This window comes from Equus asinus, chromosome 4 (genome assembly GCF_041296235.1).
Source record: "Equus asinus isolate D_3611 breed Donkey chromosome 4, EquAss-T2T_v2, whole genome shotgun sequence".
Classification (NCBI taxonomy): Eukaryota; Metazoa; Chordata; class Mammalia; order Perissodactyla; family Equidae; genus Equus; species Equus asinus.
The window spans coordinates 54,595,166-54,620,202 of record NC_091793.1 but is presented as its reverse complement, the minus strand read 5'-3'; the positions used below and the strand labels follow the sequence as shown (position 1 = coordinate 54,620,202).

Sequence of the window (25,037 nt, the reverse complement as noted above, 5' to 3'; positions counted from 1 at the left end):
GATATCTCACTGTAGTTTTGACTTGCATTTCTCTAATAATTGATGATGTTAAACATCACAATATCTTCTTTGGAAAAAAGTCTGTTCAGATCCTTTGCCCATTTTTTTTTTTTAAAGATTTTATTTTTTCCTTTTTCTCCCCAAAGCCCCCGGTACATAGTTGTATATTCTTCGTTGTGGGTTCTTCTAGTTGTGGTATGTGGGACGCCGCCGGCGTGGTTTGATGAGCAGTGCCATGTCCGCGCCCAGGATTCGAACCAACGAAACACTGGGCCGCCTGCAGCGGAGCGTGCGAACTTAACCACTCGGCCACAGGGCCAGCCCCATCCTTGCCCATTTTTAATTGGGTTGTTCAAGTTTTTTTGTTGTTGACTTGTATGAGTTATTTATATATTTTGGAAATTAACCCCTTGTTGGAAATATGACTTGCAAATATTTTCTCCCAGTCGGTGGGTTGTCTTTTTGTTTTGTTTACGGTTTCCATTGCCTTGCAGAAGCTTTTTAGTCTGATTTAGTCCCATTTCTTTATTTTTTATATTGTTTCCCTTGCCTGAGTGGCCATGTTATTGAAAACGATGCTGCTAAGACCAATGTCAAAGAGTGTACTGCCTATGTTTTCTTCTAGGAGTTTTATGGTTTCAGGTTTTACATTCAAGTCTTTAATATATTTTGAGTTAATTTTTGTGGATGGTATAAAATAATGGGCTACTTACTTTCTTTTGCATGTGGCAGTCCAGTTTTCCCAACACCATTTATTGAAGAAACTTTCCTTTTTCCATTGTGTGTTCTTGGCTCCTTTGTTGAAAATTAGCTGTCCATAGATGTGTGGGTTTATTTCTGGGCTCTCAATTCTATTCCGCTGATCTGTGTGACTATTTTTGTACCAGTACTATGTTGTTTTGATTACTACAGCTTTGTCATATATTTTGAAATCAGGGATTGTGATGCCTCCAGCTTTGTTCTTTTTTCTCAGGATTCTTTTGTCTATTTGGGGTCTTCTGTTGATTCATATAAATTTTAGGACAACAATTTGTTTTTAGTACAAATCCAAAAATACAAACATGGAGCTTTGAGATGGCAAGTCAACAAGCAGAAATTATAACAGAATTCTTCGTCCTTTCTATTACATTTCCCTGGACATCCCCATTGAGACTACTTACTGGCTGCTGCGTAATCCTCAGGTTTATCAGAAGACATGCTTGTGATTTTCTGATCAGATCAGGACAGAATAATTAAAGTCTGCAAAGTACAAGTGGTTATCTGTGCTCTAATTCCATGAACACCAGGGATTATCAGTTCAAGATGCCCTCTCAATCTGCTCTGAAAAAATTTACATGTGGGAAGCCCGTTGAATTTTGATTATACCAAATTCCGTTTCCTACACTCTCTTCTACAAGCTGTTTTTCAATCTTGGATAAGTTTTTATGAATGTGGCATGCATCTGGATTCATGAGGTTGTGAGCAAATCACAGTACATGGGTCAGAGAGGGACGGGGTTGAGTCATAAGGCTGGACGTCTCCTGTTGTCACATTAGTGCTGTATGGCATTGAAGAGCTGTTTTTTCCTGTCTCTTGACATGTTTACTTTCTTTTAAACCAACTTAGATCTGCATGACTTTGTGTCTACTTTAGTTCTTTTGCATTTATCCTTAAACTGAATTGTTTCAGAAAATACAGCCCATGCTTTAAAAAGGGTACTCACAGCACTTCTGTAAGGATTATCTTAATGGTTTAGCAGAGAGTAAGAGGAGGGAAAAAAGAAAAAAAGAGGTCAGTTAGAAAGAAAGTTGCAAATCAGTCCTCTGTTTTCCTTTCTTCTAACTTTTCTTTCTGGTTCCCTCTGGATTGGGGGCAGGAGAGTTGGCTGTAAGGGGAAAGAATCTCAAGCAGCCCAAATTGAACAGAACCTGTGGGGCCTGAAAAATACGTCAAGTAGAAAGGAAGAGAATACACGTAATCAAAAGCAAGTTGATGAATATTAATTAGTTCTCACAATTCCACCCCAGTACTCTATAATTTATTATGAGGAATTGAGTAGAAAAGAATCTGAAATTTAAATTTTCCTCTGTTTACCAGAGATATATTCCTTTATTGATTCTAATGAAAATTGAAACCTCAATTTCAAAAAGTTTCTGAATAAATTAATGTCCAATTGTTTATAAAGACAGTCAATTGAATAGATATAAAATTAAAAATTGACATCAATCTTGGTCTTAGATTTGTTCTTTATATAACTCATTCTTTGTGAACATTTGTATAAGTAAAAAGTATCTTTTACTCACTAGTAGGAAAAATATCTCGCTTCATGTACTTTCATGAAGTGTTTAGTGCCTTATGTTATTTTAATCTAGCGAGCAGCCGGAGGTTTATTGTTTTATATTAAATGAAAACCAGATATTTCTGGGCTATTGGACTCCTAGGCTGCAATTTTCCTCTCAAATCTGTAAAAAGGTAAAACAAGGAAAAAATAGTCTGGGAGGAAAAAACCAAATTGGATGCTGGACACATACAGATTCCAACTTTTACTAAGAGTACATTGTTAGTCTAGCACAGTGCCAGGCGCTGGGGATAAGGAGGGAGTTACAGAAAGTGGAAGCTATCAAGGAGTTCACCCTCTAGGTGATGAGACAAATATGCCCATATGGATTAGCTGAGAGACCAGTGCACCAACGAGAGGGGTTGCTGCTAAGAACTATGGGCATTCAACAGTTGAGGACATCAAGGGTGGACACTGACGGTATAAGATCAGCAAGATGTCTTGAAAAAAGGAAGAATGGTTGTGACTAAAAAGATTATCATTGTTTTCCTATGTGGAAAAGTGGAGAAGATGACAATTTGAGTAAAGAGAAGAGAAAATCAAGAGCATTGGCTGAATCAAAGAATAATAAGGACCAGGCTTGGCTGAAGTGGAGCGTTTGGGCTGGATGAAGAGAAGGTAAGAAAAAGCAGAGCGAAGAGGGATTGAGGGGGACTCTGGAGGTGAGGAAGAGAAGTCCAGGGGAATAAAGTCTAAAACTTGTTTCTGTAGGTCATGGCCAGTTGCCGAGGAGAAAAAGGGCGCTGAGAGACATCAGATTATCGGGTCTGGGACACATGTTTTTATTCAGACAAAATTAGGACATGAATTGCTCCCCAAAAAGTGTGGTCTTCTGAATTTCTTCCCTTGCATATACTGAGGCTTTTAAGTAATCAGTTGATCTCGATTTATTTAATCCATAAATATTAACGACATCACAGTAGATTAGCATGTATGGGAAAATCTACTGTATGCCAAACTCCCTCATATATGCCAAACATACCGAATGCCAAACACCCCATGGATGTTAACATACCCATGACACACTAACGTTACCGATGGTTAGCTGACTGCTGCCTGGAGGTCACAGCACACAAACGATGAGCAGGACTTGAACCCAAATCTTCCACATGTAAATCTCATGCTCTTTCCTCTATTTCACTTCATTTCCAATCTGTGCCAGGCACCGGGTTGAATGACTTTTTATTTTAAAAACAAAGCAGCATTGATGCACAGTTACATATTAATATTTTTATTTAAAACTATATCTCTACATACTTGGAGACAAATAATAATTTTATGATTTTCAGTAATTTCCCCAAATCAAGAATAGGTAAACTTTCAGATACTTCAAAAATAGCCAGTTAAAATCAAAATGTTTGATGAATGCACATTCATTTAGAAGTTTATTAAGTGGCATGTTTTACAGAAATTTCATTTTCACTAAAAATGGAAATTTTGTTGTTTTCACTTTTTTAATTCATGAAGGAATTACACTAGGATATGTAGTTTATTTGACTCATTTAGAGTTGGCTCCTGCACAGCATAAAAAGCTTATCAGAATAAATTTTTGTACATTCTCACATAAAATTAATCCGATTTTTCCATGTGTAGAATTAATAAACACGAAATTATGATAAGTGTTTAATAATTGGCTCTTTGGGAAAAATCTTGAATTTAGTATTCGCGTATTTCTGTGGAGCAATGGTCTACAAAAGCCACTTAGAGGGATGTCTGTTTTCAAGCCACTTGGCTCTTTTCAAGCCACAAGAGGGATGTCACTGAACACAAGTTTGGAAGCGAGGCACATGTTTTCACCACACAGATAAAAATAGACATAAATAACCTCAAGAGTATAGATAATAGTAAAATCCAGTGAACTAATTAGGAAGTGATGAGTTTTGAGTATTTATCAACTTTGTTTTAAATATAATTATTTAATTATATGTTTCTTTTCATCTATTTTTAAATATTGGCAGTATTTAACAACCAGAGCTCAAAATTCCTAAAAATTTAATAATCGGCTCTTGCGAGCCAGTAAAAGTTGCCGTTAGCATGCCACTTGGAGACCAGGACAAAGAAAAGCTTGCATAAAAGCCACGAGAATGTTTAGGCAAAGACAAAAACTCCTAGCCTATGTGAGTTGTAGTGGATCAATTAGATATTTATGAACATTTATTGAGAACTTAGTAAATGTCAGCTTGCTCTTTATGTCAAATTTCTTATTTATTCTTCACAACAGCCTCACTAAGTTGTATTACCATTATCACTTTTTAACAGATGGGGAAACAGGCATAGAGAAAGAACACAACTTTTCTAATAGGAAAGCAGGGATTAACTCCAGTTTTGTTTTGCTCAAATGCCCCTGCTCTTCAAAAAGTATACAGGACCTGACCCCTGACCCCTCAGTGGGAGACCTCCCAACCCTCAAAGCCACTCACAGCTCAGCTGAAGAGCTGAAGGAAGGTCTCAGTTAGCAAGCATGGCATAGAGCGAGTCAATCACACAGACGGAAACAAAGTGCATGTTGACCCTCTTCCATCTAAAGTCCAAGGAAAGTGCACACACGCCTCCGATCACTGCATTGTTTACTTTCCACACACTTTTCTTCATCTGGCCTTTCCAGTTCCTGAAGAAATAAACACAATTTGGTAAGGCTAAATGCTTTTTTCCCATTTCCTAGATTTCCAGCGCTTGTTCTGCTAAGAGTGGGCTCAGTTCTTGTCTGCCTGTCAGAGTGATTAATTAGTTTAATTTCATGCTGTCTTCCCTGCCATCCTGTCCCTTCCCCCAATGACTAATAACTCTTCTACAAAGTCCAAACAAATGGCCACGGTATCTCATTTTTATTTTTGGAAGTTTTCCCCAGCCAAAATGCATAGAACCTCTTCACAGACAGCAGTTTAGAAATTCCTGGCCAGGATTCCTGCCTTTAACAGCCGCAGTTGATATGGCTAGATGGCCCGTTGACTGATATCCTGGGTGGCATCATGCCAGCTTGAAAGTTGTCGGGCTATTTGAATCAAGAATCAGCAGTGAGCAGGGATAAATATAGATGGGCAGCATATAACAACCTCTGCGAGGGGCCATATCTTCTTCAGGAAGTACCTTTGTGCCAGCACTAAAGCATTAACACCACACGCCTTTTTCTACACTTGACATCTGTGGACACTTAGAGTGTGTGACAAAAGGAGGAAGAGAATGAGAGTGTAAAGGAAGACAAGAGAGTTTATAGGGGAAGCCAGTAAATCAGAGAAGGATAAATTGCAGGTGGGGCCCAGGAGTGCATTAGGAACCCTGCCACGCTGGCTTTTTTAGCGTGCAGGGTGAGCACTAATGATAGGCATCTTATTTCAAGGCCAGAGCTTAGCACAACTGAAGGGAGAGGTCAGGAATGGGAAGTCAAACCTCTGTTTCTGGCCATGCCATAGACCTCCCAAGGTCCATTAGTCAATATGCCACATGGCCACCAGGTGAAACCTTAGGATAGGAAACAGCCCCTTCCCAATGAGTTAAAACTTGTCACGAACCCAGATCACAGGCATCTCGAGGGGGCGAGAAAATGCGGCTGTTCAGACAATTCCAGACATCCAGACAAGCTTGACATAACTTTAACAGATTCATCAGTGAAATGAAGATGTCTGGTGGTCTAAATATGTGTGTGAGCGTGGGAGGACTTCACATTCGGGATTTGTGGGACTGAAACTCTGCCCTGTGGCTAATTTAAGGCTCAAGAGGGTTAACAACTGGCCTAGTGTCATTTTACAGATAATCCTCAATTTCCTCATCTGTAAACTGAGAATAAAATTAAAATATGTCTCACAGTGTTGTTATTAGGCTCAAATGAGATGATTTACACAAAGTACTTTTTAAATGGTAGAGTCCATATGAATGTATCATTGGGCTTTTTGGGAGCAGCTCACTCTTTGTAAAAATGAGTTACAACACTCATCTTCGTTATTGGTCATTTTTAGAAACCATATATAGAACACACTTTATAAATCATGACTCTAGTAAAGGTACTACAATTGTTCTTAAACTGGTAATGTTTCAAAAGAAGTCATCTTGGGATACTGGATCTTCAGACAACAAAGGAACCCATTGTGCTTTCTAAAAAGTCATCTCATTGAGTTACCTTCAGAACCTATGTACAAATTGAAGAAAAGTCAGTCTCAAAAATCACTGCCCATTTATGACCCAATAATGGTATCCACTTTATTTACCTCACTCTGAATGACTTTTGGCTCAGATATAAAGTCAAGTTGATCCTGAAAGAGAGAGATTAGTATTATGCTTCATGGTAACAATTTCACAGAACCTTAGCATTTGAGCCTCCTGGTGGTTCTTTCGGCCAGGCGGGGTCCATACTCATGGATCTAGTTTATAAAGAAGTGAGGGCCAGAGAGATCAAGCTCTGATGTAAACTCTGCTTTCCTATTTCCAAAGGGATTTCTTGTCCTAGGGAGAAATTCCCCCTACTCCTCAGGTTGTTCCCACAGAAGTCCTCAAATCATTAAGTCAGTTCCAAAGTAGAGTTGCCAAAAACAGTGGGAACAATGGTAACACCATTGGAATATAAGTAGCATCCCTCAGAGTAGCCACATTGAAACTTCTAACATTTTCACAGGTGTCAGTCCCGATACATCCATTTCAAAATCAGTCTGTTGGATTTTTTTATCTCAAAGCCACCTTATACGTTATCTATTTCTAAATCTTTCATTTTTAGAAGAAACTGAGGCTCAGAAGGTTTAAAGAACTCAAAATATTCACTGACGCTTGAGTGAATTAACAAGGTCACATGACAATTCGGTACCAAATCATGAAGAAACACAATGAACCCAGAATTGCTTTTTAGAAAACAAAAACAACATGGTGGTAAAAAATGATGCCCATATGCATATGGCATTATCAGTGTGAGATTGTTTTCAAATTTTGAACTATTTTTCAGTCTTGAAAATTCACTCTACATTGATTCTATTTCCTTTTAACATGCCAAAAATAATTCCTACCAACTCAATGTATCTTCCCCAAAGCCCTTATTTTCTCCTCCATCCAGTATAAATGGCTTCTTTCTGTGTGTTCCACTAGCATTTGTGGTTTATGACTGTTTTGACACTGGCACAGCAGCCTAATCTCCACTTTGCACATGGTGGACTTCTTGAGGGCAAGGACTCTTACTGGCTCCTCTTTCCTAGGAACCTAGCATGCTGCCGCCTGGTACATGATAAAGTATGTTCATTAAATTTTTGAGGGATTAATGGATGGAGAAAATCTAAACTATAAGACAGTGTAAATAAACAAAAAAAAGTTTATACCATGTTAACACACATCCAGTCTGATCAAATGCTTATCTATTTACTATCGTCTTGATCTCTCGGAAAAGCATGCGGCATTTTAATTGTGAGGATTCTGAAGGGTATGCAGTCATAGCCACCACAGAAGGACCAGGGTCGAGGACACTGCATGAGGATTATTGTTGTTCCTAGAATTATTTTTAGTACTTCTATTCAGTTGCATGCATTCCTTTGCGGGGAATTTAAAGTGCTTCATTCACATGTCTGCTTAATTATCACAGTGCTGTGAGCTGTGTAGGGACAGGATTATCACCTTATTTCATGAATGAGGAAGCTGGAGGAGCTTGACTCATTCAAGGCCATTCAGGTAGCTTTTAGGAGGGAGAAGATTAGAAACACTTCTTTTATTCTTGGTGTTTCTATTGTGTGGAATTGCCACTAACTTTAGCAGTAATCACAGCTTGACTGCTACTGAGAGACTCAGCCTTCACTTGGGTGCTGAGCCCAGGTACCCACAGTTCAAGCTGCCACCGTCAAGAATACACTGTGCCAGGTTTGCTTCACCCTCACAAAGAGGGCCCGAGGTATTACTGTTAGTCTCTTCCTCAGGACCAGCTACATAATTTGCAGGGCCCAGCACAAAGTAAAAATGTTGTCTCCTTCTTCAAAAATTATTAAGAATTTCAAGAAGGATTCTGCAGAGCATTAAGCCCTTCTGAGGTTGCACACTCACAAAAGTCACTTTATCCTTGCTGTTCTCCTGTTATCTTCCAAATCCTCACAAAGTTTGACATAACGATCTCTCCTAGCTTCTCCTCTCTTCTCTACCTGCTTTCAGTAACATCCCATTCAGCATATCCTCTATGCTCACATTGGGGTGAAATTTCTAAAATAAAATCTGTTGAGGTCATTAGCTTGTTTAAAATCTTTCAATAATTCCTTATTATCTCCTGGGATAAAGTTTAAGATTTCTTAGGCTTCTCTTTCAATTGTCTGTTGCTGCATAATAAACCACCCCAGAACTCAGTGGCTTAAAACAGCAACCACATATTTGCTCACAGCTCTGGGTCTGATCACTTGGCCCTGCTCCCTGTGGTGTTCGCTGGGCTCACTCATGTGTTTTGTGGTGCACTGGCAGATCAGCCAGGGACTGGCAGGCCCCAGACGACAGTCGCCTGGGGCTCTCTGCTGGGGTGCCTCAGTTCTCCACCATGAGGACTCGCCAGCAGGCTGGCTGGGTTCTTCTCATGGGGCAACTAGATTCCAAGAGAGTAAAAGTGAAAGCTGGGCATGCTTCTTGAGGCCTCAGCTCATGCACAATGTCACCTCTCCCACATTCTGTTGGTCAAAATAAGTCACAAGCCCAGCCCAGATTTCAGAGGTTGGGGAAATAGATCTCACGTCCTGATGGAAGACCAACAGCATTATATTGCAAAGAGGTGCGACTGGAGCGGCGTAAGGAATCTGTGGCCATATTCCGCAATCTACCACACCTTGCCCTGTGTCCTTCCTGACCAACACTTGCCGACCTCTCCTTCCCTGTCTCCTATTTCTCTCACAAGGCAATATTCTAGCCTCGATAATGTGACGCTAATGATAACAACAGATAGAGTCACCGAATACCTTCTTTGTCTAGAACACTGTAGCTGATGTTGTGCATATATTATTGCACTTCATCCTCCAGATTCCCTATCATGAAAGTGTTTTTATTTCCATTTTAGACATGAGGAAACCGAGACATTCAGGAGCTTAAGAGTTCTCACAACAAGGAATAACCTGAACTGAGATTCAAACTCAGGTATGCTTGATTCCAACATCCATGAACTTTTCACTATGCCACACAGCCACCAGAATATCTGCCTCACTCAACACATACTCACACACCTTTGTGGCTTTCACGTGCTGTTCCCTTTGCCAGAAAAAGCCTCCATCTGTCTCTTCTCTCTTCTTCTTTCTTTTCATCCTCCTTTCCACACACCAGGGAAAGGACATATACAACTCAATATGAAAACTTCTGATTTCCCCAGGCAGAGTTAGGTCACCCACTGTAGTCTCCTACGCAACCTTTTGCTTATCTTTTGCTCCTTCTTGGCCATTTGCTCCTTCGGCATAGGAGTCTTATCTTAATTTTGTTTGCATCTTCCAGGTCTAGAACAGTGCTTGGCTTATAGCCATTTCTTGATAAATAATTGTTGAATGGAATTTTTAAAAGCATGCTAACTTTTATAAGTAAGATTATATTCAGGCATATTAATAATTTTCACTGAAATAAGCAATTGAAAGAGTCAAATGGTCGAAACAATTGTCCATGTAGAGTTTCAGAAAATCTTCTGCATGTGCCAGTTGTTTCAGGCCGCTCATTCATTCACTATTCAGGCTTCTATGTACAGAACATCGTGTACTTCCACGAGGCACTCATGCATTTAGTCACTCATTAAGAAAATTAGCAGATACAAAAATCAACCAGTTTTATGCTCAATAGCACTGAATTCTCTGTTTTTTTGTTTTGTTTTATTTTTGTAATCAATATTGTGATTGATGCTATAGGTTAGCTAACTTGACACCCATTCCCAGCCCCATTCTTTCTTGGTTACCTTCACTATGAAGGCTGTAAACACTATACACTCAATTTCTCAGCATTCCTTGCAGATATGGGTGGTCATATGACACAGTGTTGGTCCATGACACATAATTTGAAGTATGCCAGCACAGTTTTGTAAGAATTTCGTTCTCCTCTTTCAATAAAGCACAGACATAGCTGGCCTCACACCTGCCTTCCTTTCTCCTTGCTGTGAGCACTGACATAATGCCAGGAGCGACAGCAACCATCCTGAAACTATGAGAAACCAGCGTCGCGCTCAGCATGGCAGAGTGTTAGGACAGAGAGAGCCTAAGCCCCTAGGATGTGGTGGAGCTGCTGCAGAAGCCCCCAGGCAGCCCATGTCCAGACTTCCTCCCAAGGACAAAAGAGAGCCCTGTTTGTTTAAACCACTATTGATCAACTTTTCTCTCCCTGCAGCCAAATGCATTCCTATATGATGCAAATACAGTTTGACACTACAGGGTGCAAATGACCTAAAAGGGGGAGGGGTCCTTATTATAGTTAAACAAAAATAACAACAATACTGTAACACACAGCCTAGAGGGCAGGGGTATGGGTTTGTTTTTGTTTTATTCACTGCAGTATCTCCAGAACTTAGAACAGTGACTGGCACATAGTAGGCATTCAATCAGTATTCACTGGCTGAATAATGTTACTGTGTTGGAAGCTGCCCCCTAAATTGTGTGTCCTTGACTCACTTCTGCAAGATGCCTTTTCAGCTGTACACCTTCATGGCTCTCTGAAACCTCACTCAGCCGCTAGAAGTGTCCGGAAGCAAAGGTCCATGCAGCCTCAGAAGAAGTCAAAGAGATGAATCGCAGGAGCCCTCTACATTTGGTAAAATCCTATGCTCTCTTTATTATAACATCACCAAGGCCAGCGTGAGAGGACATTGGAGAAGCGACCTGGACTCAGCACTAAGGTTCGTGAAGCAGAGAAGGGTTAGTTGCTGAGCTTTGGGTTTCCTGCACATGCTCACCGGGATTTTGCTGTCTTTCACATCCAGTATCTCCCAATAAACCAGAAGCATCAAGTGCCCTTTTGGGTGAATTCCATACTTAAATAATTAAACACGACTCATCATTCCTCCATCTATGTTCAAGAGATCTTTTAAAGGAGAGTTCTTCCTTCCATTGATCCACTCCAACAGAAACATCTTGCTTTATTTTCAGCACTCAATATACCTGAGAAAACACGAGTTGCACGTACAGTTAATTACAAGCTGTTGGTGTGAGGAAAACAATGGCGATGTGATAAATTGATGTAAAAATAACTAGGAATGAAGTTCACTATCTTATAAACAATTAGCATGTCACCCTCTGGAGAACTATTATCAGAATCCCTACTATTATTATTCTTTCTTTTCAGAGATTTCTAGTGAAGGATTCATTTTGATTGTTTAAAACTAGTTCCTTGTTAATCTTCATACCTGCTTTTACTCTACAGAAAACAATACTAAATACTTCCCTTAAAGTGGATTTGTTTGTGCTATAATTGTGCTGCCTGTAATGTCCAAGGAGAAAAATTACTCTCCAGAGAACGGTATAAACTAGTCTAACAATTTTCTTAAGGAAACGCTGAAGTAATAGACTATTTTCACTTTATTTAAAAAAATAGAAACACACTCGGCAGTATGAGTTCAGCATCCATCAACATGCCACATCCCAGCCGGAAAAGTTTTTTCACAAGAATTAGCTAAATATTGGGAAGGCCTTTTGATTCTCCATTTTCCTACTCTCTTTGGAGCTCATGAGCTCTAATAGGCACAGTAGTACGCTTTGACATTTCTGTAAACTGTGCCAAGACATTAGCTATGAGGAACAGATTCAGAAGTCATTTGCCTCCTTGTGGCCTTCCTTTTGTTTTCCATCTGGGATCTTCCCTGCCTTGTGCACAAGTCAGTATACCTGTCCGCGGAGAATTTGTACTGGGTTTGCTTCTGCAAAAAAGTAATTGGATTTCTCCGTTGAGTTTTGACCCCTGTTCTAACCTCAACCGTCACCCTTTCTCCAGCCCAAGGGAGATCCGAGCTTTGTTTATGATGGCAAGAGTAGGGAAGAGTCAACTGACAGGTCAGGGTCAGGCGGTAATGAAACAGTGGGATCAGGTGGTGGCAGCTTCAACATCTTTCACAGGACGCTGAGCAAGAATGAAGACTCAAGGGCACCTTTCAGAGAAAAGCAGAGGTGGGGATAATATAAGGTCTTGGCTGAGCTGAAGCCTCCACTGGCCATTGTCGTCTTGCAGAAACATTCCTAGCTGTGCCACTGGCCTGCTTTATGGAAGGATGGAGTTGTTTATGGTAGAGATGTGCTGCAAAGTATTTTAGAACCTTGACAGGTGTTAGACGTAATCTACGAAGCAATGAAAAGTGTGAGTATTTCACAGATTATCTCCCAGCTTAGCTCCCTGGGAGGACCCCTTTTATAAGTCTGTGGTTGTGCTCCTTTGGGTATGGAGCTCGCACCACTATTTTGGGAACCAACAGTGGGAACGAACAGTCAGCTTGACTGTGTTCCTGTTCTTCAGTGTATATAAGCAGTCACAAAATTTGGCTTCTTGATGTGAAATGACACCTGATATGGAACTGTCCCCTAAGGAGGTGTCAAACATAAAAATTCAACAGAGAGGAAGAAGTGTGAGTCCAGCTGCGCATGCACTGAGCGAAGACTGGAACCGGTAAAAGTGAACTCTGGGATGATTTTTAAATAGTCTCCCACATACTCTGTGGGGAGGTTGGTTTGGAGATTGGTTGGGGGATAAAGAGCTCTCTAGAGACCATGTCAAAAAAACTACAAAAGATATTTAAAAGACTACCTGGCATTTACTTAGTGCTTGTGAAGAGCCGGATACTGTGCTAAGTACTTGTCAAGCATTGTCTCATGGGTTCATGATTAAAGTTTTTGAGGAAGGCGTTATTATGATCACCATTTTACAGTTGAGGAAATTGAGGTTTAGAAAGGCTGACTAAGCAATGAATGGTTAACCCAGGTCTGTCTGTGTCTAGTGCTCCAAAACCTTAACTGGTAAACATGTTGACTATTCACTCATAACTTCAAAGTCAGGCGTTTCACTAAATAAAATGAAGAAATAGTAATCTGGAAAATGTGAATAGTCATTGGACCCCAAAGTGAAGTTTATAATGACAAATCCTGAACTATCCCATTAGACAGCCAGCCAGACTTGAGTTGCACATGGATTCAAAGCAATTTACATGTTTGCTCCACATAGGAATTAATTTCAGAATAGCAAGTTTGTTAATATGCCAGTCCTTCCTTTAATGTACTGATTTTTAAAATACAGGCACTGTGCCCTTTTTATTGTTTTGCATTTTACCAAGATGATCACGGGACCAAGATGCTCACGGGACCTGTGCTGCAATACAAGCCCTCTTAGCCCATCTATTTACCTAAGGGCACACGTGCTGTCAGAACTTTCTTGTTAAGAGTTACTTTAACTCACGTTGTTCAAAGGGTCAATTTGTCCCAGGAGGAGCACTAGGGGTCTGGCGGAAGGAACTTTCCAAGTGCTGGCACTCAAACAGCAATGCTTGTTCTGAGAGTGCTGATATTTATTTTCCCCACTAGAGGACAGTGCTTGAAAGAACAACAGCCCTTACCTCTGAGGTTAGGCAGCACCAAGGACTGGAACAATCCCCTCATTGTGACTTCCCTAACCCACGTGCAGAGCACAGAAAGATTTTATTTCTTTGGAGGAAAAAGGAGAAATAAATATGTTTGCTCTAACATGATGCAGAAAGCAATGATGACACTGTCTTAACTGGCTTAGCACGAGGAAAGAGAAATGCCAGTAAAATTTAGCATTCAGAATCACTAAGGAGCAAATGAAAGAAGACATCCTTGTAAATGGATGTGAAATCCCTTTAAAGAAAGTCTTAATGAGAGGCTACTTGTTGAAGCCATGACCAAGTGCTCAGAAAAATAATCTCTGTTGCTCTGATTTGATCATCATTAGAATTTACTTTGGTGAGCAATTTATTTCAATAAACATGCTTTTTTCTTCATCAGTATAGTTGTCACACGTGGTACATAGTACAAAACACAAGCTCAAAAAATAGATGATGGTATGTAATGCTTAAGCTTTGCCCCTTGAAGAAGGGGATGAGTGTCGCGGGGAGTGGTTAACAGTATTTGAAGGTAGAATTTAAAGTCTGTAGAACCTTGCCAAGGGCCCCCTTTTGGTTACCTGCTCGAGTCTTCCAGTAAGAGCATTGCTAATTAGATAGACTGCCAAAGTGGAGGCATTGTTTCCTTAAACCATAATTAAAGCTCACAGTCCCTGAGTCTTGACCTCTCCTTTAACAAGGACCACGGGGACCCTGAGGGATTAATCGAGGATTCATACTTTTCAAAAGGGGCTTGGGGGTGGAGGGAGGGGGGCAATACAATGAGAGACGAAGTAGGAGTTTATCAAAGGGTACCAAATTCTAGCTTCTCATTTTCCCTGGCGTTAGCCCAGGTGATTCACCAATCAGCAAGTAGGTGTTGAGTGCCTGCAGAGTCACAGAAATGGAAACTACTGGAGATGCTGGCATAGTGCTGGGTATTATAGGAGGTTACAAAAATTGTAAGTCTTTTTCCTGCCCTGAGGGATAAATGAATATACTCAACGATACAACTGGAAGAAGGATACGGTGAATGTGGAAAGAGGTCAGATGTGAGGGTGGGGAATGGAGGGTACTACTCCCATCTCAGTTCAATGAAACAAGGCATCTTCCCTCTAAGAGCTTATGGTCTGGTGGAGATGATGTCGTGACAGCCAAGTAACCATCCACTTCCCTAGTTGGAGAGCAACCCGATCTGAGTGTTCACTCCCATTCATTTTCTGCCCTTGACTTGAAGGGAATAGTCCTGGGGACCATGAAAGCAAGGTTTTTAACAAAAATCATCATAATCTGGAAGATCAGGAGTTTTGTTCAACCCGCCCTAGCTGTGGGACTCTGTATGGCCCTGCCCAGGACATCTAACCACTCTGTGCAACACCAACACAGTCTTCCTCTTTGTAGAATGGAATTACAGATACACCCATGTCATAGGGCTCCGTGTGTGATGGACAGCAGATAAGGTGGAAACTCCTCCGAGCCCCTCACAGAGCTCTTCTGTTAGGGACCCACCGTGATCTCATAGACTCACTAATTTCAAAGGAATAGGCTTTATTCAGTCTTCCTTTTTGGGTGTAGCCCCAGATGAATGGAGACCCAATTATTCACATCTCAAAGGATCTTTAACTTTAAAGCCTTTAAAGTAGGATTTTTTTTTTTTAAATAGGCATTTTTTTCCACAAAGGAATTAGCCGCAGTTGTATAATGCTGGATCTGGAAGAGATTCTAGAGATGTTTAAGGCACACAAACACTCCTCGCTGATTGCTAGATAAGGAAACAGCAATCGTTGTTTTCCCTGAGTCAAGAGCAAATTTTTGGAAGAGTTGGACCCATGTCTTCTGATTCCCAGCCCTGTAAGTCGGTCGGCTGAGAACTACGAACACAAGATCAGAACCAAAAATAAAGGTAAAGTGACTTTAAAATCATCATGTTATTCAGTGAGATTTGCTTCATTATATAACTATTCAGAAATATAGCTATAAGAAATATTGAAGTACCAATATCAAGAGTAACAGAAAATGTGTGCACAGATGCTGTTTATTATATACTGTAGGGGAGGAAGACATTTCCTCTACCCACTGTGAGTTCTTCTGGCCACAGAAGGAATTAAATTCACATGAGACAGAATAACAGGAGAAAATTAAACAAAGCTTTATAACAAGCTGAGCAACTCACCAAAATGGCTGAAGCCACCACCTTAAATATCATCTTCAGCTAAAGACAAAGGAGGATGTTGGGGGTGGGGGGAGTCAGTTACAGGAAGTTACCAGACAAGCACAGTAAACAGGAATAAGATTATTATGCAGATTTAAGTCCTTGCCTTCTGCATTGAGAAGAGTTTCTAGAGATAAGGTCATCCCTCTTCTTCCTGGTACAGAGAGGGAGACACCTTTGCAGATGGAGATTTCCTTTACAATGTAAATGTTTCTTAAAAAAAGCCTAAGTAAACCCTGCTTCTCAGAGTTCCTTTCCTGTCTGCAGTTTCTTAAAAGTAACCAGCCCCAAATAATCCTCATGCCAAAGAGACATATCTTGGGGTGGCCAATTCCAGTCCCCCACAATACAATCACTGGCCCACAAGTTATTTCTAGTTTTATCAGAATCAACATGGCAATGAAATGTGTCCTTGACCTTCCAACCTCCTTATTAAAATGCATTAAATTTATTTTTATCATACATAGAAAGATAAGGTTATCAATTACAGGAACTGCTTATCAGCAAAATGTAAAATAGCAGAAAAGTCATTTGATAGTTTAGCTAAGAAGAAAAAGGAATAGAGGAAGGAAAAAGTCAGAATAAAGGAAAGCTTAGGGAATAAATATGAAATCTGTGTTCATAAAGAACTTAATATTTGTAAATTGAACTATTTCCTGGAAAATATTCTCTCATTTTAAAAGAAAGGGGATACCGCAGAGTAAGTATACAAGTATGTTTATATGTAAACTGCCATTGAAAATTAAATAAATAAACTGTTGTATAGCCTTTGCTGGAAGTATTACAAGTGAAAAGATCACCTCGGCTCCAGGGTGGTGGGCAGGATTGTGGGTGGCTGGGGGCAAGCAGGGGCAGGAGGCAGAGATGGCTCAGAGATGACCCTAGAGGCCTGACCTTGACTCCTGTGTAACCCTGTCAGTAAGTGGAGTTTGAGGGCGTCTTACGTGGTAAGAACTTCCCTTCACAGTGATTTAGAATACACATGCTTCAATAGAAAGCAGAAGATTATTTTCTCTCCCGAAAATAGAGAAATGGAGAGCTCAGTTTTGCCCACTTCGGCCCATGTTTAGAGCACTGCTGTTAAATGAGCAGCCAGCCCTCTGCTTTCGGGTTTTCCTGCCAGTCAGTCAAAATGCTGGGGAAGTGGGTTCTCAGTGTTGGGTGTTAGTCAATGCCCTCAGTCTGAAAAAGACCACATTAGGGGCTGGCCCTGTGGCCAAGTGTTAAGTTCGTGTGCTCTGCTTTGGCGGCCCAGGGTTCACGGGTTTGGATCCTGGGCCTGGACCTACACACCACTCATCAAGCCATGCTGAGGCGGCGTCCTACATAGAAGAACTAGAATGACTTACAACTGGGATATACAGCTATGTACTGGGGCTTTGGGGAGAAAGAAAAAAAAGAGGAAGATTGGCAACACATATTAGCTCAGGGCCAATCCTCCTCACACACACGCACACACACACAAGACCATGTTGAGGCTGGATTCACTGGCATTTAATTTCTATGAATTTACATGTCAGTCACAGGTTTTAGCTTCCTCCACAAAATAAACTAGTGAAAGTCACCTGTACTGATACAAAGATTCTCAGCCTAATTCATCTGAAATAGCCGTATACATTTAATAACAACTCCTAATTTACGGGAACAGATAGACACTAGGTATTTGGGGGCCATTATTCTTTTATTATTCTCTTTTTTTAGTAGGAAGGAATATTTTGAAACTATTTGGGTGTTGGTGAAAGAGAAGGAGTTTAAATTCACAGTCTCAAGGCTGAAAGCAGCAAATTTTTTTTTTCTTTTTTGAGGAAGATTGGCCTGAGCTAACATCTGCTGCCAATCCTCCTCTTTTAGCTGAGGAAGACTGGCCCTGAGCTAACATCCGTGCCCATCTTCCTCTACTTTATATGTGGGACACCTGCCACAGCATGGCTTGCTGAGTAGTGCCATGTCCACACCCGGGATCCGAACCAGAGAACCCCAGGCTGCCGAAGCAGAACGTGTGCGCTTAACCACTTCGCCACCAGGCTGGCCCCTGAAAGCAGCGATTTTTATATAGAACTATAATGTTCTATGTATACTGTCTGTCTATTTAACTATTTACCTATACTTCTATTGATGGAGTAGTTTTCCAAAACTTTTTCAGCTGTGGAATCTTTAAAAAAACATTATCTAAAAATGTAACATAAAAAGGAAGGTGCACTGGTTGTGTCTGGGGAGAAACCCACACAGACGGGCTCTGCGAGTGGCCACCGTGTGTTTGGAAAAGGGCTAGTGATGGCTGAAGGAACGTCTGTGACCCCACGGCGGCTGCTTCAGCCCATCTCAAGAGGAAATACTGCAAACCAGCCGGTGTAACGAAGAGTCACCAGGTAGGCTGCTTCAAGCCATTGCCAAACCAGAGGTAAATTATTCATTATCGTTAATTAACTAACAAAATCTGCAATCCTCCTTCTTAATCTGTGCTGACTGGAAACACCATAGCGAATCAGCAACCACTCAAAATAATACATCCCACCTGTTAAACATCCTCCAAATCACAGCTCACCCAGAAAACAGGACCCCTTCTGCTAGTGACGGGACAGCAGTTCAGGAAGAGTCCACTGCTAGCTATTTCTAAAGAAGGTATCTCCGTTTACCTTCCATACTTCAGTGGGGGAGAGTGGATTTCTCTCACTTTACTTACTTGCATTTCTATTTCAGTCCATACAGAGACTTATTTTGGTTGTTGAGTGTATAGTCGACGAGCGGTGTTTATCACGTATTTGAGCCAGCGTTGTCCGGGCCTGCGCCCTCTCAAAGGGCGGGACTCGGGACTGGCGGCTGCTTGACTTGAGCTCTGGGCCACCTGCTGTGCAGGTCAGGTGCGAGGCATGGCCCTGCCGCCGATGGCTTTCTGGGACGTCCTGTCCATCCTCGTTCTCCCTCCGGCCCCCATTCAGACTTCGCTCTGTAGAAAGATTGTATCCGCGGAGCGTCTCCCGGGACTGAAACAGTGAAATGCAGATGGTATCTGGCTTTAGCCCAAATAATTCTGAGTCTTAAAGGCACAGGGACCTCACTGGTATACTTCACTGGCAAAGTGTTGCTTTTTTTAAAAACATTGAACCCTAGAGTTAGCTCATCAGATCATTCAAATAAAGCCCAGCTGATCAGACTTTATAATCCCAGTGACAACTTTTTATAGTAAATATTAGAAACAGATGAGATAGGTGGGTAGCCCAGTTATGATTCTCTGTGACAACGGAACAGCCAGGCCAGGTGTCCTCTTAAACATGGGTTCAGCTTCCCTCTGAAGCCTTCCAGATTGCATCTGATTCCAAGGGGCCTTCTGGATCAGGAAAAATGACGTCATCAAAAAGCTTTCTTCAGTTGCTGCTTGAAGTTAGGCAGTCTTTGTGCTTTCAAAACTCCCTTCAGGTTCCCAAGGGAGAGGACAGATCTTTGAAATTTACATGTGCCTTAGTAAATTTGGATCAGTGCACTGGTCCTGGGCAATACAGAGTTTTCAGTCCTCAGGAAATCAAATCAACCCTAAATGGACTTACCTACTCACATGTCTGTCTTGGGAAGGAAGGGGTAAATGATGAGAGGGGAGGCTGCTGAAATCGAATATCACATATTCTCAGATATAAGGGTCCTTACAGCTTTAAATGAGCATTTGCTTAGAACAATTGGTAATCCATTCACTCATTCACCAGTTCATTCTGTAAATGCTTACTGGGTGCCTGAGATATATCAGACACTGTGCCACATCTCCTTTCCTTAAAGGTTTATAGCTTAGTGCTATACACACAAAAATAAACAATTATGACTGATAATGTGTAGGCAGAAGGTGTGCCAGGCCCTGAAGGGAGCAGAGAAGAGCCTAACCTAGCCTTGGACGCGAGGGCGGCATCAAGATCGGCTGGGCTAAGGGAGGTGCATGTGAGAGAACGGCAAGAGATGAGGAGGGAGAGATAATCAGGTGCCAGATTTTGAAGGGCCTTGTGCACCAAGTTAATTTACCTGACCTTGATCTGCCTTTGTTTCTCAAGACTTTAATATCCTGGTGTGGCCCACATCCCAAAACCACAGGATAAACAAGGAGTGTCTTCCTGAACCATTGGTTCTGCTTAGTGGTGAGTAATTTAAAATATTTGTTATTAAAGGAGTAGAATGCAAAATCTGCAGACATTTATAAGATAAATCATGAGAGTCCTGAAACATGCGTGGTTGCAATGGGTAACTTCAAGGCCCGCTCTCTCCTCTGCCCTTGTAGACAGTTTTGCAAAGTGCATTATGACCAGAGCTACTTAATGATTTTAAGCAGACCAGTGAGAGGAGCCCACTTGCAGTTTAGCAAGACCCCAGGCTACAAGGTGGAGAAGGATTTAGAGAAGGGTGAGGGTGAGATGAGGAGGCAGCTAGGATGCTCTTGTGGCCACCAAGATGAGACGTGATGCTGATACCAGCTGGAGTCACCAAGGCAGCAGGGATAAAAATGTGATTTGCAAGATATTACGAAGACAGACTCAATGGGATAATTATTGATCGATTCATTTATTTAAAACCATTTATTGAGTAGCTACCATGTTCCAGGCATTGTTCCAGAGAATAACACAGAAAAGACTCCTGCCTTCTTGGGCTGATATTTGAGTGGAAAGAAGCAGACAAAAAATAAATAAACAAGAAATTAACTTAATCAGATAAATGGTAAATGCTCTGAAGGAAATGAACTGGGCAATGTGATATCGCCTTGGGGAGCAGATAAGGTGGTCAGGAAAGGGATTTGAAGAGTGAATGGGAAAGGAAGGCAAGCATGATGGTGGGTGACAATGTCCTACACTGAGACCTGGACACAAGAAGATTTGAGAGGAAGTCACGTTGAGTTGTTTGGGAGATCCATGAGAACACATGCAGAAGAGAAATATGAAGAGATACACACACACACACACACACATATACCCAGACATACATTCTCATGAGCGTACATGCACACCACACACACACACACGAAATCACTCCATACAGTGACAGGGAAATACTGAAACTAAAGATCAAGATAGCAGCAGTATAAAGTGAAGGTGCGGTGCTAGAGGCCTCTTGAGCAGGAGTGAGGGTTTGAATGAAAGATCACTTACTTTCTATTGGTCAAGAGTCATCAGCGTGTGTGCCATGAGCGGCATGTCCCCTCACGTTTGGTAGATACAGTCAATGGTTTCACGGTTTATCTGGTAAATGTGCTACTCTGCTCTATTAGTGGAAATAATGGTAAGTGTGTGCATAGGGAGCTCAGAGGAGCAGCCCATGCCCACCTTGGGCACACTCTAGACGTCACTTCCTCACTGTCCACCTGAACTTCAAAAAGACCCTGTACAGGACCCAGAGGGACTCCAAGCTCTGAGGAGGTCCGTGCCCGGCAGCTCGGGGAAGCCATTAAGATAATGAAGGAGCCTGATGTTCTTCCTTGCAGGTTCCCTACAGCCCCAATTATGAAACTTAAAACCCTGAATTCCAAGGATTTATTGATATAGAAAAGGCCCCATTTTTTTTTTCCCAACAAAGTGAGACAATAAAACCCCAATTGAAAAAGAAGGAAGCCCAAGAAACTTCTCCTGGAAGAAGTGGAGGAACGGTACGTAGACAACATTGTTTCCCCTCCCACAGCCTTCAACTGCAGCTGAATGTTTTACTTCAACTGCCGTTGCTTAATAATGTGAGTGTTTACAGTGACCTTTAAATTGCTCATTTGGTTAGAGACAGTTTCAGTGAGGCAGATTTACCTAGAAAAGTGCCCACTGATTTATGCTGAAATCCTTCATAATTATTAAAGCCACTGACCTCATTCACGGAGTCTTCCAACATCAGCGTCAAAGAACACCCCACCTTCAAGAAAAAACTGTGCCTACATGAAAGGACCCTTTGAGCAAATGAAAGTTTCTCTCCTGACATGCAGCTTTAAATAGATCTTTTCATGCGTTATCCTATTCCAGTCGATGGAAATGAGTGATTCTTTCCCTGTCATGGGGTTATATGTTAAGAGCGGGCTTAAAAACCATAGTGTGCTGGCCAAGCCTGAATACAGACACCTTAGGAGGATGTCGATCATGTCGATCTGGTAACTGGCTACCCAGGGAATAGAACTAGACAGGCTAGATGTTCAAAGAAGGAACCAGGATGTGAAATAGATGGCGTATGTTTATCCCACAGCATATTCTGGAATTAAATGTGGGCATGTGATTGTCCTTGTTTTTCTGTATTTTTTCCCACATGCTCCAAGTCTCAGAGATTCCTGGCGCAGGCCCATGCTCTGAGGCTGTTTCTCTGCTCATCTAGGCTGTAGTGCCATAGACACCAAAAAGCCCCTACTTTTCTAAATTTAGACATGAGGGGCTATCCAGTAACCAAATATATGTGCCCACTGGTAGCCTTTTTCCAGGAAAAAAAATCAGCTGGTCTCCATGAATGCAGTTCTATAATCATATCTTTCCAAACCAAAGGACTGAATGTCATTGTCAACTTTTTCTAAGAATAAGCTGAAACCCAGTCAGATGAATTATTCAGGGCTACTATATGTCAGTGCCACATTAGCTGGGCACTTGAAAAACAGTTTTAATTTAATATTCAAAAGAAACCAAAACATAGCTTTTCCAGTTTAAATATATGAGGAAATTGAAATTAAGAAAAATTGCCATTTGCCTAACGTCACTTAGCACTGACAGGAAGAATATTCCAACTTGGAATCCTGTAACTCTGAAGACTTTTTTCCGCTTAGGTCTCTCCATCTTAGAAAAACCTAAGAGGGAAGAAGATATACGTTTAAAGGAGACTAACAGCAAGAGAGAGGGGTGCTGTGTTGGGAGAGTGAGCTGGCTACTGTCATGAGCAGCAAGGTGTCCCTGGGCTGGCTTCTGCCTTGTGAATTCACTGCTGCTGAGGGCCTGGCTCTCAATCTTGGAAGCTCAAAACTGTAATCTGGTCTATATTCCACGGTTATTCCAGATAGAATATATCATTCTCACTCTCTCAAACAGCACAAAAATGTGTATAAAATCAAAACAATCTTTAAATTTATAAGATGAGAAATGTAACACCAAGGTAGAATGGACAATCCCATTAACCTGACCAACACAATCTCTTCCCATAAACAAGATTTATGAGATGCTAACTTATGATCAGAATAAGCAAGAGTTTGTATATTATTCAAAAATATACCATATCGGACTGTCATAGCCATCCACATAGGAATTAATTACTTGGGCCAAGTAATCAATTGGTCTTGATTATCAGACCAAGATGTCAGTCAGTCTTGAATATTTAGATCTAAATTGCTGATATTTGCCTCTGGTGCTCTCCTATTCCCAATGCTTCTAAGGCTAAATAATTCTTGTTTAATTTGCTACATTAACACAATTAATTAGACCATTGGCAAGCCTTGAGGCCAGGGACTCATTTTGACATTTTTTGGGTTCCTTGAAATACATTTGTGTTTAGCCATATATGTTCACAGCTCAACCTTCAGAAGGCAGACGTTAACTTTATCCAGATCTAGCCTCTACCCTCACTAAGGGCAGAAAAGAACCATTTGATGGTTTTAGTTGTATCTGGGACAACAAAAAGTCCAGTTTTCATTGTGTCGACATAATAAATCAGATAACAAACAAAAAGTAAAACAATAGTGACTCTACATGCAAATGATATGGATTATTTGGCACAATTGTCTCTTAATCTGATGCCTCATTGAGAAAAACTTCAGCTCATTTCTAGCATAAAACTACTATTCTGGAGGAAATTTTTCTCATAAGTAATTATAAAAAAATTAAATAAAAATGCTGCCATCAAGTAAATTTGTTAAATTGTACTTTTACTGTATCAGGGCCTCAATTTAATTGTCATCTGTCTGTAAATACTAGGGAAGAATTTGCCATCACTTTAAGAAGACAATGACTGGCACTTTTCCAGCTGTAATTACTCAGAGACAGGACAGCGTTATGTAGGCTGCCAACAGTTGCCCAAAGAATAGTGTTTCTGTATGAGGTAAAGGAAGGGCATGAACGAGGAAATACTGCTTTTAAGCCCATTCCAAATATCAGGGAAAGATTGGGGAGAGACAGTGCCGTTGAGTTAATGAAGGTTACGTTCCAACCCATAATTACGATCCCATTTACAGAGAAAAGCATCCTTCAGTTTCAGACGTCACAGAAACCCATCAAATTCCAATTAGGCTTCTGTTGTAGAGGAACTCAGATTGGAAAGGAAAGATGGATGAGAGATAATTACTTACAGCAGATCACTGCTCTTCTAGTGATGAGATAGGGATGGTAATGGAATGAAATATGCCTGTGTTTTAGATGAAATGGAAGCAGGACGAACTTAGAGTGAGTGGAATGGTGGCTCAGACAGCTGGACTTACAGGTGGAGGAGGCACTGGGTGTTGCAATTGAAGGAGCAGGAAGGAGTCCCTCCCCCAGAAAAACTCTGCCCCTTGCTCTCTGCCAGGGAAATTCCTCTGTGGAATTCTCCATGACAGCGCTATTCTCTTCAGATTCAAAATGCCATTGGGCACGAAAGAACATTAAGCAATTGCCAATTATTCCCTTTTTAGTGGGAAATAATTTCACAACATTTATTTCACAAAAGTTTATTTATACACCAGACCCTGTGATAGGCATTAGAGATCTGGTATGGAACTAACGCAGATATGATCCTTTGTCCCGTGGATCTTAGATTCTAGTTCAGGGACAGCCGTTAGTGAAATAGCCCCTCAGTGAGTGTTTAATTACAGATGGAGGTAAGAGCTGTGCAGAAGAGAAAGCTGGGCCTGAAAATGCATGTGACCTCGTCTAGGATGGAGCCTTGGGGAAATTCTCTGAGGAAGTGATCACTGAGCTGACTGCTGAAGGCTGCACGGGAGACAACCAGGGGAAGAGAAAGATGAAAATCATTCTGGCCAAAATAACAGTATGTTCAATATTCATAAAACGGAATACTGTTCCACCATAAAAAAGGAATAAAGTACAGATTTATGC

General features: G+C 41.1%; 2 long non-coding RNA genes across 3 annotated transcripts; one reads left to right on the top strand and one right to left on the bottom strand.

Moving 5' to 3' along the window:
• Positions 1-3,532: 3,532 nt before the first annotated feature.
• Positions 3,533-19,045, bottom strand: LOC106831383 (uncharacterized). 2 transcript variants are annotated; one of them, XR_006513773.2, is made up of 4 exons: positions 18,713-19,045; positions 9,475-11,376; positions 6,520-6,564; positions 3,533-4,925 (listed from the first exon to the last, which is right to left on the bottom strand). It is a non-coding gene; the product is annotated as an uncharacterized lncRNA (long non-coding RNA). The 2 variants fall into 2 exon arrangements; XR_006513774.2 differs by lacking the exon at positions 6,520-6,564.
• Positions 18,262-25,037, top strand: LOC123277107 (uncharacterized). Its single transcript, XR_006513777.2, has 3 exons — positions 18,262-18,398; positions 20,064-20,147; positions 24,794-25,037. It is a non-coding gene; the product is annotated as an uncharacterized lncRNA (long non-coding RNA).